The sequence below is a fragment of the Pristiophorus japonicus genome, chromosome 15, assembly GCF_044704955.1.
Source record: "Pristiophorus japonicus isolate sPriJap1 chromosome 15, sPriJap1.hap1, whole genome shotgun sequence".
Classification (NCBI taxonomy): domain Eukaryota; kingdom Metazoa; phylum Chordata; class Chondrichthyes; family Pristiophoridae; genus Pristiophorus; species Pristiophorus japonicus.
This window is the reverse complement of record NC_091991.1, coordinates 124,134,862-124,148,164: the sequence shown is the minus strand read 5'-3', so window position 1 is coordinate 124,148,164 and position 13,303 is coordinate 124,134,862. Positions and strand designations below refer to the sequence as shown.

Sequence of the window (13,303 nt, the reverse complement as noted above, 5' to 3'; positions counted from 1 at the left end):
CAAAATAGTGCCATGAGATCTTCTATGTCCACCTGAGAGAGTAGACAGGGCCTCATTCTAATGTCTCATCTGAAAGACAGCACCTCTAACAGTGCAGCACTCCCTCAGCACTGCACTGAGCATGTCAGCCTAGATTTTTTTTTGTGCTCAAGTCCCTGGAGTGGGACTTGAACCCACAACCTTCTGACTCAGAGGTGAGAGTGCTACCCACTGAGCCACATCTTCTCATAAACTTACTCCACTTGCAACTTCTTGCCTGTAATCAAAAACTTCCAGGCCCTACTCTAACTCTTTTTTTTCCCCCCCAGGCATCTTTGTGCAGGACTTCACTGGTTTGGATACCTGCCATCCCCCTTTAAGCTCTTGCAGGCCTTTAAAAACCTACAGCAGTTCACCAATTTTCCAGCTCCTAATTGGCGAGCTGCCGATGGGAGTATGTTTCATTCCGGCAGATCACCTAAAGCATACAAATGAGGGTTGTTTGGAAAATGGAAAGGATCCCATTGATTCCTCTGGGTGGCTGTTGTTCTCAGCCACCCATCTCCCACTGAAATTATGCTGGGAGATCAAGCCAACCCCATTGTTTCACTGTTGAGATCATTTTTTTTGCTGTTATTCATGTAATTTGACTCAACTCTTCATGCAAACACGACAAACAACTACCATCCCTGGGTGTGTTCTGTCCCACCAACAGGATAGACCCCCCAGAGGTGGGGGTCACAGTGATATATAGTCAGGTGCACATGGTCTTAGAAGTTCTCCACAGCATGTCCAGGACCATGAAATGTGGCACTGGAGCATGGTAGTTTTAGCCAGTTTTGAAGGCAAACCGGCTTCCGCCTCGCTTCCAGCGCGGCCTGCATTCAATGGCATCTTGGTGAGGGTGATAGCGCGGGTGGTACACGCGTGAGCCAGCAGTATTCAGAGTAGGCAGATCGTGACGTCAGTCAGCATGTACTGCTGATTTGACGCATGACCTGCCATTTTAAAACTGACCACCCCATTCAACGTCCTCCCCTAAGCACGTGTGTTCAGCTGCACCAGGGACCCCCCCCATCAGTGCTACTTAAAGGGGTACATCCAACGCAGGTTAGTTGCTTTTTGCTATTTACTGGCTCTTGCAAAGTTTGTAGGAGCACTAAGTTGCTGGAAAACATTTGAAAAGTTGTTAAAGTGTGTAGGGAGTGCTGCTGGACGTTGGGAAGGTGTTGGCTGCCACTGGATGGCCTCTGCCTACACCACTTGCTCCCAGTCCTGGGGGGATCTAGATTGCAGTCCCCCTCACCCTGTCATGTTGCAGCAAGATGAAACAGAGGCAGCAAAGGGGACATACTGCTCACAGAAGGAGGAGGAGGAGGAGGAGGGGGGGTGGGGGTGGAGGAGGGCTCTCAGTGGGAGGCCTTACCCACCCGGGGCCTTCAAGGAGCATTTCTCCTACCTGTATCTAAGCCAGGAGCAGTGTGTTCGGCGGCTCCACTTCACCAGAGAGGTGGGCACAGAACTCTGCCACCTCTTGGAACCAGACCTGCAGCCTCAGAGCAGGGTGACAACGGCTCTGCCAGTGGCCCTCAAGGTGACCGTGACCCGGTGAGCCAGCTTTTAATTGATAAAACTGCACTTGTGCGGACTTTTGAATGGGCCACTCAGCCCTTTAAAGTGCGGCCCCCCCCAAAAATTGAAGGAAACATGGTCGTGACCCTGAATTTTTTCGCTATGGATCTTTCCAGACCAGAGCAGGTGACGTAGCAAACAGCTTGCAGTTTGCCATACATCCCTGCATCCAGGAGGTCACAGAGGCTCTGTGCACTAGGAGAGGGATGTGGTTTGGTTGATATTCTGTTGAAGTTGCTTTTTCTTTACATTCCTCACCTCCACTGTCACCCTCCTTCTCGGTCTCCGAAGGCAACGTACACTTTGCAATGTGGCAAGAAGTCGTTGATCAGTCATGGGAACATTTGGTTTGCTCCTCTCTGGAACTAATGGACGATCACAATGGGTCAATATTTTGGTCACATAGTTAACGCGCCTCGTAACAATCCAGGAGCAAGACTAAAGCATGGCGCATACCACAGATAAGTCAGTTTGCAGGAGAGGTCCAGGGACAGAGACAAGAATGAAAAATGAGCATGATCTCTGTCCGGTGGATAGAGTGCAGAGCAACAATTGAACAGGAGAAGAAAACAGACGGAAGTCAGCAATCACATCAAAGCAAAGAGCTAAAATCATTAATCTCAAAACTAAATGTCATAGCCTGAAGCAGCTGAACCTGCAAACAAGTAAAGAAATAGCTTTTCTGAAGTATAGCCATCACAGAACAGCATTCATTATGGAATAGAAATAAATTAATATCACATTAGAATGTTTTACCGCAGCTGGAATTAATGTGAAGATGTAACTCTTTGACAGATGAAGTTAAGGATGGCAAGCAACTGAGGACTGACCATGTGCAACAGCTGTGCAGGCATTCAAATATCTCATTACTGGAGTCAAATAGTGTTTTGTTGGAACAAAGATTATGATGTGCCAGTGAAGTAAGTGAGTGAAAATACTAGTCATCACTAAGAAAATGTAAACCATGTTTAAAGATGTCCAGATATTGAATTATTTGCAAGCAAGTCCAAGTGAAAGGGGCATAGTTTCTTTCAGGACAGTCACAAAAAAGTTGAATTAGAATCACAGAATATTATAAGGAAATTGCGAAGATGACTGAAAGACAGAATTTTTTTTTTAAATCAATGACAAAAGTAGAACAATTAGTCCACTGGCTACGGACAAGTTCCAGTGCCCTTGTGGCAGAACCTGTAACACAACAGTAGCTTTGAAATCTTTTCGGCTCAATCAAGCGGTTCATTTTCAATAGTCTCAGACTATATGGGCTAACCAAGGAGTTTTAATGATGTTGTTTTTTGGCGTAGAGCTTAGAACAAGCCGACTATAAAATGACTTGGCAGTGTAATAACTCGTAGTTTTCTGCTTAGCCATCAGCAGGCCATGAACAACTGCACCATTTATTAATAAGCTTACAAACAGACATAGAAGAAATTAAGCATAATCACACTCACTCAGAAGGCGTAAAATATATTACACTACAAGGCCATCCAAATCAATATATTTGACATTCATGTGTGTGGTAGCAAGGATGCTGAGTTTCATGAGAAAAAAAAATAAAGAATACCTTTGTATCTTTGAATTACACATTCAAAAGATTTTGACATGAAGTTGATACGGCTTTAAGATAAATAATGCAATTCAACATCAAATATTCAGATTCTGAAACAAAAACCATTAGCTGCCAGTGGAGGCTTGAGAAGGGATTAATCAGGATTAAACAGCTGTAAAAGTTACAGGCTGTAATTAACAACCTTGCAAATGAGGACCATAACTGGCCAAGACATCCGGAATGCTCATTAAGATAGATAATTATGAATAACTTAAACTCAAGGATAAAAAACACATTAGAACACCTGATCAGCAACAGATTGCAAAGGTACAGAAGAAATATATTCTGTTAGAAAAGGAGGAAACTATTTGTAGTGCCATGGATAAAGAAAGGTTAGAAACCAATTCAAATTGAAGAAGACTGCCTATGAGGACTAATGATGAAAAAAAATAAAAGAGAATATAAGAAAATAGTAAAGTGGTTGAGTAAGATGAGGAAAATAAATTCAAAAACATCAAAAAGAACAGTAAAGTATTTTACAGATATATCCATAAAAAGAAAATTGTTAAAAGCAAGGTGGAATCTGCGAGAGGAGAGGATTGTCAATTTGCAGGTGATGATCAAAATATGGCAGAGGTATTTGATAAATCCTTCACATTGGTCTTTACCACAGAGAAGGATATCAGAGAGGAGTTAAATCGTGAAGTGGTTGAGGGCAAGAGATACGATATTGTGATAGATAAAAGGACAATTTTAGATAAGTTGGTTAAGCTAAGAGAAGTCATTGCACCAGGGCCTAACATGATACATCCTTGGATCCTGATTGAGTTGAGGGAGGAAATTCCAGAGCTATAGAAATTAAATTTCAGATTTCTACTGATTGCAAATGTGTGTTGAAGGACTGGAGAGTGGCCAATGCAGCTATCATTTTTTAAAAAGGAAATAAATCTAACGTGGATAATTACACACTAGTTAGATTAACATCTGTGGTAGGAAAAAAAGTTGGTATGTTTAATTAAAAGATGATATTACCACATATCTAGATAACGAAAAAATAGTTGGAAGTACCCAGGAGGACTTCAAAAAGGTTGACTGTATTTGACAAGCCTCATAAAATTCTTTGACAGGGTAACAGACCTGGTAGATGAGGAAACACTGTGGATGACGTATACATGAACTTTTGGAAAACCTTTGACAAGATACCACATAGGAGATTACTAGATCAGATTAAAGGTATGGAATTAAAAAGAAAAAATACTTGGATTTATATAGCGCCTTTCATGACCACCGGTTGTCTCAAAGCCAATGAAGTACTTTTGGAGTGTAGTCACTGTTGTAATGTAGGAAATGTGGCAGCCAATTTGCATACAGCAAGCTCCTACAAACAGCAATGTGACAATGACCAGATAATCTGTTTTTGTTATGTTGATTGAGGGATAAATATTGGCCAGGACACTGGGGATAACTCCCCTGCTCTTCTTTGAAATAGTGCCATGGGATCTTTTACATCCACTTGAGAGAGTAGATGGGACCTCGGTTTAATGTCTCATCCAAAATTAGGGGTAAGATAGGGAACTGGATTCAAAAATAGTAGGAGCTAAGGGCAGTTTTCTGAGTGGTTGGAAGTGAGTTGATGCTTTAAAAAGGGTACAATGCAGCTTCACCTGGATGCTATCTGGTATGAGGAAGAACAAATATGAAGAAAGACTTAAAACGTTTTTTCTTTAGAACAACATAAATTACAACAGAATACAACAGAAATTGTTGACATTTTCGAAGGATGGGGCAGGGTTGATAGAAGCAGTACTTGAGACATCCAGGACGAGGGGCCATAAACACAAGATTAAATGTAAGAGAATTAAAAGAGGGAAGGAAAAATTTCTTCACGCAGAGAGTTGTGAGGCTATGGAATTCACATCCAGGGTTGCTGGTTGAGGCACAAAATATTTCAACATTGAAGATTAGATAGGATAGGTGGATGAGGAAAATGGGTTCAAGGGATATGGGAACAGAGTGAGTAAATGTGATTAGAGCTATTTTCCCATGTGTAGGGTAGATGCCGACACTGACTGGTTGGGCTGATTGGCCTATTTCCCTGTTGTAATTTCTAAGTATTTCTGTGTATAGACTTAATAAGCACATTTTATTTTACCAATAAAATATGGAAGGATTGATTTACAAACAATATTCAAGGACTTTTTGGTGACTGTGGTGGGGGTGCTAAAACTGGCCTTAAATATTTCTTGGTTTGAGATGAGAGAACAAAATGAGATAAGTTCCCATTCTAATTTCTGTGATATATTCTTACGACATCACTAAGAAGCACACACACAAGATGGTTCTACACAGAAACTGCCATCATGTGACTTTGCCAAATGATCCTTTTATTATTTACATCAGTAGTTGCATTACCACAGTAGTCCACCAGGTGGATATCTATTATACTTCTCCCTCCTTATTGAAGAAATAATCACAACAAAATAATCATTATACATAACTTGCATGGTTATACACAACAAAAGATATGCCATATTTCAAATCAAACTTAACCACTGGTTTTCTGTTTCAAAGAGGATGCCTTTGCTCTTGAATAGAATTTTCCAATCTTGTTTTAGGACTTAGAATCATTATAGGCTGACCCTGAGGAGAGTTTTTCTCCAAGGGAAACCTTGCTCTACATTTTGACTCTCTACAGCTTCAGGAGACTCGGACTCAGACATAAATTCTGACTTCCTTGTGGACTTGTTTCTAGTACATCTGATGTAGGATTTGCTACTGACACTCTACTTAAAACAAGACTATCTAACTCATCAGAAATAATCAAATCATTCCACCTTTCAACTCCTTCCACTTCTGTAGGTAAAATATGATCAGTGTGAACAAACCCAACCTTTCCATGATTAAACATCTTGACCAAATTTGTACTCTTCCTGGTAACCACTTTTAGCATTTATGGTGATTGTTCTTCACTCTAATCTTCTGATTCAATTTCACACTTCTCTCTTTTATTCTACCTCTATCATGACTCTCTTTCTGTCTTGATCATTTCTCTTCTACTGACTGTGCCAAATTTGGCTTTAACAACAAGAATCTGGTTCGTGGCTGTCATTTGAGAAACAACTCTACTGATGTTCTACGAGCAGTTATATGAGAAGTAATATGATAAGTCATCAGAAAATTTGCTAATTTGTGGTCGAACAACAACTGCCATTTCCTTGGATTTGGATCCAACATTTGCTTGATGAGAACACGTTTTACAATTTGTACTATGCACTCTCTGCTGCACCATTTGGAGCAGGGTAGTATGGAGGAACTTTGGTATGTTTCACACCGTTTCTGCTCATGAACTGTGCAAATTATTCTGAACAAAATTATCAGACACAATTTCTTCTGGGAGGCCATATGAAGAAAACAATCTTTGCAAATTGTCGAGTGTTTTACTTGTTATATTCCGCATCGGAAACACCTCTACCCACTTCGAATGACTATTAAACACAATGAACAATTGTTATCCTTCTAGCTCAGCAAAATTTACATGTAACCTTTGCCACACCCTGTGAGGCCATTTCCATGCTGTAATGGTGCTGATGTTGGTTTCCGGCTTACCGATTGACATGTCGTACACTGACTGACGATGTACTCGATATCTTTATCTAAACCTGGCCACCATAAGTAACTGCATGCAAAACTCTTGGTCAAACACATTCCCAGGTGCTGGGGCATGAAGATCTCCTAACAATTTGGACATGAACTTATTTGCGATAACCACTCTTGCACCCCACATGATACAATCTTTATCCACTGACAATTCATTCCTACGAACAAAGTATGGATGAACATCTTCCTCTGATACTTGGTTTGGCCAGCCATTTACTATGTAATCATATACCTTTGACATAACTGGGTCACGTTTGGTTGTGCTACCAATCTCTTCAGCTGTGACTGGCTGTTCATCAATGTATGAAAAATATATTTCTTCTACCTTAGAGATAATGTTCTCAGTTTCTAGTCTTTTGAGTTCTTGCTCAACTTTCTCCTTGAGTGCGTATGGTCTGGGACGTGGCTTGCAGTAAAATGGTCTTGTGTCCTTCTGTACTCTGACAATCACCTTGAAGTCTTGGATCGGACTGCCTTTTTCATGGAACACCTTCGGATACTGCTTGATATCTTTTGATGCAAATTTTGTTTCCACAAGAAAAACTCATTCCAATCCAGCTTCAGTGATCCAAACCAGTTTCTATCTATCAAGGCAGGCTTGTCTCCTGCCACTACTATGAGAAGCAAGTTCTGAAACTGATATTTGTATTTCAATGATAAGGTGATACATCCTACCACAGGGATTTGCTCTCCTGAGTAGCCTTGCAGCTCTATCGTCGATTTCTCCAGTCGAAAATCACGCAACGTGTCAAGAATTAACGATTCCAGTACTACGCTTATGGATATACCAGTGTCGATTTCCATGGGTATCCTGGTTCCTGCAACGTCTACTTGGATGACAATACATCGCGAATCGTTGTTAGATATTATCATGCTCCTGATGACGTATATCTCCAGAACTTCCTTGTCCTGTTACTTCTCTTCAATGCTATGTAGTCTCTAGCAATTTCTACGTCTAGCATTGAATGTTGATTTACTCTTCAATTGTAACGCCTTTACAAGATGCCAAGTTTTCTTTTAGTGGAAACACTCTGCCTTCACATTCGGATAGCTTTGAGCAATGTGTTGTCCCAGGCACTGATAGCATGACTTCAATGCTCTGTTACCTTGGCCAGTTGCTGAGGTCTTGGGGCCCAACTGCCTTTTAATTTTAATCTGAAGGCGATTCAGCTCGGTTGTCTGATGACTGAAAGTGGCTGGAAATTCTCGGGAGTATTGGTCGGTCATATCCATCGATATAGCTGTCTGACAAGCTAAATCAAAAGTCAAGTTAGGGGTTGTCAACAACTTCCTTCTGATTGCTTGCTTCATTTTTCAACCCACAAACAAAGCGGTCACACAATGCTTGATTCTGAAAGTTTCCAAAATGACAGTGAATGGATAGCTTTTTTAAAGCTACAATGTTCTCACTGATACCCTCGTCATGCAACTGATCTCATGTTCCAAAATGATAACTTTCAGCAATATCCAGGAGCTTAGGACTGTAGTGCTCTTCTAACTTGGTTAGAATCTCCATTAGTAGTATGTCCTTCGGCATGACGAGAACAAGCACATTTTTCAGGGTTTCATACACCTCGGGGGCATGCTTCAGTCAAGAAAATAGCCTGTTTCCTTTCTAAAACCAGCTATGGTTTTCATCATCGAGTCTTCAATGATACTATTCACAGTGAAAAACATGCCTAGCCACTCCACATACGGTCCGAAAATCTCCCGGTTGTGATGGAACTCATCCAAGCACCCTCTTATTCCCATAGGTGCGGCCATCTGGATGGTGGCAACATCGACAGTTCTACCAAGTGTGCTTGTAATTTACCTTGAATTTTTAGCTTTTCTGCAAAAGTCTCTCTGCTTTGCCGATTGACCCTTTTAGTATTTACATCAGTAGTTGCATTACCACAGTAGTCCACTAGGTGACACTCTATTACAATTTCTGCCCAGTGATCCCTGATGGAATGTGCAGGTGTGTAAATGTCAGATGAGGCCAGGATCATTGCTGGAAGTCATCCTTTACTCCTGCTTCTCTCCCACACATCCAACTCAGTGAACCTACACACTGATAATCTTAAGAGATACACATAAACTATAACCTTTGGAATAGGTACTGGAGGACAGACTCATGAAACCACATCTCAGAATCAATGACTGCCTTCCGTGGAGGGCGAATAAAATTGTGAGAGAAATGAAAACTTGCAGGATAGCTTTAGAAGATCATTTCAGTTTCTCATTCGACGGAAAGTTATTCAGAAAACAATTTGCTTGAACTGTTCTTATGAATGCCCTGATCATCAGCAAAAGAGCAACAGAGGCCTAGATGGTGGATGACAAGTTAGGGCCCGAAATTCATTAGGATGTAAGGTCCACCCATTTCTCGGCAATATTCTGGCGGTGCGTCATTTCAAACCACCGGAATACCACCGAGACCGAAAAGCGCTAGTTTGGTGACATTTTTTTCGGTGGTATGTGAGTGGTGTGCAGCAGGCGGTATGCAGTATCATAGGCGATCAAGATCAACTTTCTTGTCAATGGACAGTGCGGCACTGCACTGCGCATGCGCGAATTTTATTTCTTTTTTTGCTTTTTTTTCAGATGCTTTTTCCCCACGATTTCAGGGGTCAGGGGTCACCTGCACATGCACATAGATTTGAAGTCGAGGGAGAGAGTAAGAAGGAGCAGCAAAGTCTTCGAGGGTCAGTTGTATTCATTAGAGATTACAGAGTTAAATAATATTAACAAATAATAATTATACAAGATCAACAATAATAATACATGTTTTATAAATCAAAAATCATATCATAAATATAATAAATATAAATATAATGGAAATTCTGAAAACGAAATCGAAGCACAGGAACATCGAGAAGGTTGAGGGCGCCCACCTTCGCCGAGACGGAGTTACCTGCCCTTCTCGAGAATATTACAGAGAGATACTCCGACCTAACGAAGGGTGGTCGTGGAAAGCCCCCCCACCCAAAGGAGTACAACAGAATATGGGATGAGATCGGGGAGGCTGTGTCCTCCACAATTACCATGGTACGCACCGGGGAAAGGTGCCGTAAGAGATGGAACGACCTGGTGAGGGTAGCAAGAGTAAGTCATGATTTTATTTATGCACCCCCCATATGTCATATACCATGTAAATGTAGGTTCAGTGTCACATGGATGATATTATTTATCTTAATGTTACAGCGATGTATTCGTGCTTTCAGGCAATGACAACAGGATCAATGCAGTGTTTTCATGTGTGTGTTTGACCCTGTGTGTCTGCGATGTTAAATGGATTGAAGATTTTTACTTTCATTGACTTCATTTTCTGCAGAAGAAGACATCTGCAATAGCAGCAGATCAGCGGCATACGGGGGGAGGACCTCCAATGCAAGAACTGTTGATGGAGATTGAGATCCAAGCCCTGTCGCTGGGATGGGTGCCACTACCGGCATTGGAGCTGACCCACCCACACAGGATGGTCAGTTCAATACAATCCCCGGTCTGTGTTGCGGCCCTGTAATGTCATGTAATGTAACTATCTATTTATAATACATAAAAAGTCTTGAATATAGCACACTTGTCTCGTACGTGTTACATTTACTGCCAATTTTTCCCTCATACCTGTCTGCAGAAATTTTCTGTCGCATTAAGACTGACTATTTTTAAGGCTATGTCATCTGCTTACTTCTTATTGATCAGTCTGGTGCTGCAGATACCACTGTAAACCAGGTTGGATGTCATCAGGGTCCAGTTCACTGATTGGAGCTTGGGCAGGTACAGCAGGAGTGGTGAGGTCGGGCCGCAGGAGCGGCGAGTGATCGTAGAGCGACGTGATCAGGGCCCAGGAGAGGCGTGAGTTTGGGGCCCAGAAGAGGCGTGGGCCCAGGGGTAGCACGGGCCAGCCCACATTGCGATATGTGTGCGCACTAAGTCCGTGCAGCAGAGCTGGGTTCCAGACGTCTTGGTTAATCCTTGCCACTGGACCAAGACCTAGCTCTGTCAAGCCCGTGTGGTGGCTGGTGTGCAACGGTCACCACACATGAAAAAAATCCACGCACAGACATCTTCCATCCTTCAGGGTGTAGTTCGGGACCTGGAGTATTAGGTTTTTCATTGAAACACCTGTGAACTCATCCCTTTTTGGCGTGGAAGCAAGTCATCCTCAATACGAGGGACCGCCTATGATGATGATGCTGATGATGTAATGTACCTGTAACTGTAATGTTGGCCTCATGTGATGTACTGCAATGTTGGGGGCATGTAACACAATGCATATATGTAATGTCTGTGAGATATGTAATGCAGTAATGCAGCAGTGGTGGACATTTAAGTAAGACTGTGCTACATCACTGTACTTATGGTACTCATGTAACCCTGACCACTCTGCTGGTGCCAAGCATTTTTAAATGTTGTTTCTGTAGTGTCCCTGCACCTTACTACAAACTCACACGAGGCATGGATATATCAGACACGGTCACTCTGTGACTTTCACCTTTATTCCCAGGACCAAAGAGTTTGGACCCTGGGTGGGACCTCCCCTTTTATACCTGGAAATCCAGGTGAGGAGTGTCTCCTGCAAGTTCACCCCCTGTGGTCAGGGTGTGCATTTCTAGGGTACAGGTACAGTGTACATGAGTTACGGTTACATGACTATGTCATTGCAAGATGGTTAAATACATGACATCACCTCCCCCCTTAAGTCTTTTTGTTTCAGAGGTTAAGTCTGTCAGGTGGTCGACGCTCTCTCGTGGTGCGCCGCAGTTGTGGCTCTGGTGGCTGAACCTCGGCACACGCCTCTGTCACTTGAGGTGATTCCGGCCTGTCCGCGCTGGCCGCAGGGACTGTGCATGCTGTGGATTGTCCTTGTTGCTCGTCCGCTGGCAGTGGTGTGGGTGCCATCTCATGCTCTTCTTCAGGTTCCTCCGTGTCTATGCTGAACCTTTTCTTTGCTTGGTCCAAGTGTTTGTGGCATATCTGCCCATTGTTTAGTCGGACCACCATGACTCTAATTCCTTCTTTGCCAATTACGGTGCCCTCAAGCCACTTGGGTCTCAAAGAATGGTTAAGAACAAATACTGGGTCATCTATTTCTATACACCTCCTCCTTGAGTTTCAATCATGGAGCTCGGTTTGGGACTGGCACTTGCCCTCAACAATGTCTGCTAGGGCTGGGTGAATGAGGGACAGTCGCGTCTTGAGTGTGCGTTTCATGAGGAGTTCTGCTGGCGGGACTCCCATGAGTGAATGCGGGCGGGACCTGTAGGCCAGCAGGAGGCACGATAGGCGGTACTGAAGGGAGGGTCCTTGGATGCATAGCATGCCCTGTTTTATGACTTGGACCGCCCGTTCTGCCTGGCCATTGGAAGCCGGCTTGAACGGCGCTGTCCAGACGTGCTTGATACCATTGCCCGACATAAACTCCTGGAATTCATGGCTGGTGAAGCACAGGCCATTGTCACAGACCAGGATGTCCGGCAAGCCATGAGTCGTGAAAACCATACGCAGACTCTCCACGGTGATGGATGTCGTGCACGAGTTCAATATGATGCACTCGATCCACTTCGAGTATGCATCAACAACGATCAGGAACATTTTCCCCATGAACGGGCCCGCATAGTCTACATGAGTACGTGACCATGGTCTGGTGGGCCAGGGCCACGGGCTGAGTGGGGCCTCCCTGGTGGCATTGCCCAGCTGGGCACACGTCGTGCAGCTGCGAACCCAGTGTTCCAGGTCTGAGTCAATCCCCGGCCACCATACATGTGACCGGGCAATGGCCTTCATTACCATGATGTCAGGATGCTTGCTGTGGAGTTCCCTGATGAAGGCTTCCCTTCCTTTCTGGGGCATGACTACCTGGCTGCCCCATAGCAAGCAGTCGGCTTGGATGGAGAGCTGATCCATCCGTCTCTGAAACGGTCTGACTTCCTCGGGGCACGCCCTGTGTGCGGGCGCCCAATCCGCAGTCAGGACACATTTCACATTTCTTTATCATGGATGGGAGGGGATCTCTGTTGGTGCAGAGTTTGATCTGGCAGGCTGTGATGGGGGAGCCCGCAGTGTCAAAAGCCTCAATGGCAATGACCATCTCGGCGCTCTGCTCCAACGCCCCCTTGGTGGTGGCCAGTGGGAGCCTGCTGAGCGCGTCAGCGCAGTTTTCGGTGCCTGGCCGGTGCTGTATGATGTAGTCACACACAGCCAGCGTGAGGGCCCAGCGCTGTATGCGAGCTGACGCATTGGCGTTGACAGCCTTGCTGTCAGACAACAAGGATGTTAACGGCTTGTGGTCCGTCTCTAGCTCAAATTGTCTAAGAAAAAGGTACTGGTGCATCTTTTTCACACCGTAAACACACGTGAGTGCTTCCTTCTCAACCATGCCGTATCCACGCTCTGCCTGGGAGAGCGACCTGGAGGCGTAAGCCACCGGTTGGAGTCGGCCGTCATCGTTACCCTGCTGCAACACACACCCAATCCCGTAGGATGACGCATCGCATGTTAAGA

At 43.9% G+C, this 13,303-nt stretch overlaps 1 long non-coding RNA gene across 1 annotated transcript; it reads left to right on the top strand.

Moving 5' to 3' along the window:
- The first annotated feature begins 2,412 nt into the window (after positions 1–2,412).
- Positions 2,413–9,519, top strand: LOC139225850 (uncharacterized). The gene is made up of 3 exons (XR_011587166.1): positions 2,413–2,531; positions 4,288–4,393; positions 9,404–9,519. It is a non-coding gene; the product is annotated as an uncharacterized lncRNA (long non-coding RNA).
- The last annotated feature ends 3,784 nt before the right edge of the window (positions 9,520–13,303 follow it).